The 4,547-nt window shown below is 37.3% G+C and overlaps 1 pseudogene; it reads left to right on the top strand.

Moving 5' to 3' along the window:
- Positions 1 to 2,482: 2,482 nt before the first annotated feature.
- On the top strand, positions 2,483 to 3,013 carry LOC149210129 (DEAD-box ATP-dependent RNA helicase 53 pseudogene; annotated as a pseudogene).
- Positions 3,014 to 4,547: the final 1,534 nt, after the last annotated feature.

Here is a 4,547-nt window from a genome sequence, read left to right as displayed (position 1 = left end):
ACTTAAGCTACTTTCTATCCGTGCTTTACACAGTACATGTGCTTAGAAGCATCGAGTTAGAGAGAGATAATCTTTATCTTTGGTTTTAAAAGTGACTTTCTTTTCTTTTATTTGCAGCAGCATGAATGGTGTCTAGTGCCATTGGAAGTGGTCATTTACTTTCAAGTCATTTCAAGTTCTTTGCTTTCAGTTTCATTTCAAGTTATTTCTTTCAAGCTCTTTCTTTGCAAGTTTAAAAGTTTGATTACTTTCTAGACTTATTTCTAACTACTTCCTAATCGTGCTTTACACAGCACATGTGTTTGAAGTAGAGTTTTAGGAAGAGTTGAACATTATAACTGGTCTTTAAAGTGGTTTTTCTTACTTGTCACCTTAGAGCTTGACTACTTTTTGGACTTATTTATGACTACTTCTTAATCGTGCTTTACACAGCACATGTGTTTGAAGCAGAGTTTTAGGAAGAGTTGAACATAAACTATAAAACAACGAAGTAAGAGAAAGGTTAACTAAGCACATATAGTGCACCACACTTCATCAGTTTACGATACCCGGATTGATAATTTATGTAGAGCAATTTAAGACATTAAATTGACTAAACATTTTGGCGCCGTTGCCGGGGAAGTGTAATTAGGAGACCTTATTTCTTACATCTGGAAAAAAAATTAATAATCCTTGAGTATGCTCTCCTCTTGCACTTTGTGTGATCTGGAGGATCAGAAAAAGGATTGTTAAGTAAAAAAGACAAAACAATAATTCTTGAGTATGCTCTCCTCCTGCACTTTGTGTGATCTGGAGGATCAGAAAAAGAATTGTTACAAAAAAAATAGGAGACAAAATAAACTTCATCATTTCAATTGATTCAATAAAAAAAAAAATGAAAAAATAAAACTCAAGTGCTTTGATAGGTTCAAATTGTCCAAAATTGTCTGGTTATGCTTTGTAGTGGTCTTCAAAACACTGTATCTTGTTCAAATAAGGTTTTGCAACTTAGTTGCAGAAACTGCCCTGATCCCGCAGCTATCTGACAATCCCGCAGCTGTTTCAAGGTTTAACAAGTTACAGGCATTTAATAAAAAAACCGACCACATGGGCATCTCCAGAATTGTCCCGACATGGATCCTATCCTAGTCACCCAGCTCAGATCGATGAAAAACCAGCCTAGGACCTCAGTCAAAGTCTTGTTTTTAACATGTTTTTCTTGAAGTATTTGCTGCCTGAAATTGAAAATCATTAATCCTTTTTATAAAAATTTTACAATTTCAGAGAAGAAAAAAAAGAGAAAAACAATCTAGGGCTATCTCCATTCTTAGTTTTCACTGTGGCTTCAATAAAAAAAAATATGCCTCCCTGTTCAAGCTTTGACCTGTTGATTCCTGTAGGAGGCATTCATCATTTAGTGGCAGATTTCTGAGTTGATTTCACATTTGGATAGCTACCTTATCAATTAGAAGCAGAGAATTAAACTTACTAATGATGGGCAAGAGCATATGGAAGAGATAGTTGAGCATCTGGTTGTGAAACTTCCCATTGCTTTACTAAATCATCCTTTATTTTCTCAACTGAGACCTCAAACAAATTGAAGTACTGCAATAATCCCTGTAATCCATTTGGAGAACTGGTTGATGTCAAAGCTTCTGAATAATGCCAAATTAAATTGGGAGTCAACAAAGTCTTTATCATTACTGAGTGTTCTTAGTTCTGCCGCTGATGACTGAGCAGTATTCTATACCATGATCCATGCAGGTCCTTTGCATAACAAACATAATGCCAAAAAAAAAAAAAGGACGCATTAAGCATATCGACGTGCACAACAACAGCATAAAGCTTGTATATGAGCAAACCATTTCCCTTTCCACTCATCTAAGGTGACAAATCTAGTGTTTTAGGGAATGTTACCCTCTTGTTCAGCTTGCCAAACCTCCCAGTTCGAAATCGTTTCAGTGCAATTGTAAGACTAATAAGAGCCTGATGGACAGTAAGTCGTTTCAATCCCTTTCACCATCTTCAAGCACTCCAGTGGTATCCAACACACCTGCAAAACAATAGATCAGAAAAGAAAATTCATAAACAGCCGAGTGCAGAACAGAAAAATTAACTCAGGAAAAAAACGCAAATAGCAGAAAAACGTCAAACTTTACACGCTCGATTTGCCCAAATGGTAGCGAATTTCAAAAAAATAAAACATGGGTTTTGTTGCCAAGTGGGTTAATTAGATAACCCAGAAACCGATTTGGAAAATTCGTGGTGGTCTGGGAGAAATGTTCGGTTCTTTGGAGCCCGTTTTTGACTGCCGCGCGTGAAAATTGGGTTATTAACTGGTTGTTTGAATAACTCCGCGTGCCTGAGGGAAAGAGTTCTAATGAGGATCAATTACATGCTGGCATAAACAATAAATTACATGACTTTACACCTGTTTAGAGACGTGTTTCAATTAAACACGACTCTCTGTCATTAATCGCTGCCGGTTAAATGTTGGGAAGAAATGGAACTAAGGTGGAGCAATTTAGGCAAATGTATGGTTTTCACTCAAACAAAGCGAGATGCGGATAGTCTGTCGGTAGCATTGGGTCGGGTACTTCCATGTGAACCTCTTCATGGTGATATTTCACAGAATCAGCGAGAGAAGACTCTTGCTGGATTTCATGAGAGCCCTTTTAATGTGCTGATTGCTACCGATGTAGCTGCACGCGGTCTTGATATTCCTAAAGTGGATCTGGTTATTCATTATGAGCTCCCAACAACTTCAGAGATTTTTGTGCATAGATCTGGGCGAACAGGGCGTGCTGGTAGGACGGGCAATGCTATCCTTATCCATACTGACCAACAGATTAGAAAAGTTAAGATGATTGAAAGTGATATAGGTTCCAAGTTTAAAGAGCTGAAAAAGGAAATAGACGATAGATTTGGTGGTTTCGGTGATTCTGGATCCCGCCGTTTTAGTGACTATGGGGAGTCTTCTAGTTCTCAGACAGGTTCCAGTAGCAGGTTTGGAGACTATGGAGACCGCTCTTAGTGACTAGATGAGACATTAAAATATTTGAAGGAGTTTAGTAGCATAAATTTAATCTTTTTGATCAGCGATTGAAACTCCTAGGTATGAAATTGGTTTTCATGTTTCAAACTCCACAGTTCCATTTTTCAGCCGAAGCTTGAGATGGAGAAACTGCTTAGTTCGCACACAGCCACTCCATTTCACTGCACTTTCTACACTCTGCAATCCCGCAGCCATTTAGCGATCCCGCAGCCATTTAGTGATCCCGCAGCTGTTTTGTTAAACTCTAGGTTGTAGGTGTCATCAGGCAAAACAGGTCACATGGGTAGCTAGGGAAATTTCAGTACATGGATGGTGTCCTATCCATTCGGTCAAATTTGCTGAAAAAGACCCCGGTCAAAGGGAAGTCAAATTGGGTGTTATCACAAAGTCGCCACACTGAGTCGCCACACTAAGTCGCTGCATGTCAAGAAAAAACAATAATTTTGAATCAATGAAATGAACAAGTTATTTTCTCACTTTTCTGAAGGTATTGATTAATTTTGGACTGATAATGAAAATTGAATGGCTAACTTTTTATTCAAGATTTTTAGCTACAGAGCTGTTCCTCAATTCCGTAGCCAGAAAAACCTCATTGTTCAAATCAGCCTATCTTTCTCATACAAAATCAGATTTTGATGATTTAAGTACCATTGGAAAGATCTCAACAAGATCTATACAATGAGAAATATATCATTAGAGTTTGAAATGGAAAATAATGAAATAAATTGCTGAAAAGAAGCAACATCAACTTGAGGCACTAATTCCAAAGCAGGTATAAATTCTTTTGATTTTTCCTTTGAGAACTTGTTTCATTAATACAAATTCTTAGTTTTGTGTGTAAATATCATAACTAGAGAGATTGATCACCTCTCTCCTTTGATAATCTTACATTCCATTGCGGAAGAAGTATTAGTTTTTTTGCAGGTTCTAGGAGGAAGGACAAATGACTACAAGGGAATGATGTCTCTCTAAGAGACCAATTTGTTTCATAAGAGGTTGATCCGCAACAAAGAGGAAATATGCTGATGCAAAATCAGATCCAAATACTTGAAAAACTTTCAGATATTATTGTCTCCATCACATCCATACTCCATAATAAACCATTCACCTCATTCCACTCCATATTTTCCATTTTCATTCACATACACTTTCCATCTCTTTTTGTCCATTCATAACCCACCAATAAAAGCAAAAGGCTCATTCACATGCTTATTGCCCATTGTCATTTCTGTTCTCCATTGCCATTTTCCATTTTCACTTTCCATTCCTTGTCATTTTCATTCTGCAAATAAGCCCTGCTTCAATGCAAATTAGTCCATAGTCCTTTGAGTCTAAGTTCTTTGTAAAAACACCTTGAGACTTGCATGCCTTAATGGCAAGTTCTCATGCTGACAAACAATGGGAATACATTAATGTCCCTTGTTCGTTAGATCTTCTAGGTGACTCGACATCAGCAAATTCATTCGTACCTAGCAAGATGTGTTTGGGCATCTTGACTCTCATTGACATCAAT

Source organism: Pinus tabuliformis, chromosome 1_2, assembly GCF_031772625.1.
Source record: "Pinus tabuliformis cultivar Carrire ecotype Pingquan chromosome 1_2, CPIR1, whole genome shotgun sequence".
Lineage (NCBI taxonomy): Eukaryota > Viridiplantae > Streptophyta > Pinopsida > Pinales > Pinaceae > Pinus > Pinus tabuliformis.
The sequence above is the reverse complement of the archived record's forward strand: the minus strand, read 5'-3'. Positions and strand labels throughout refer to the sequence as shown.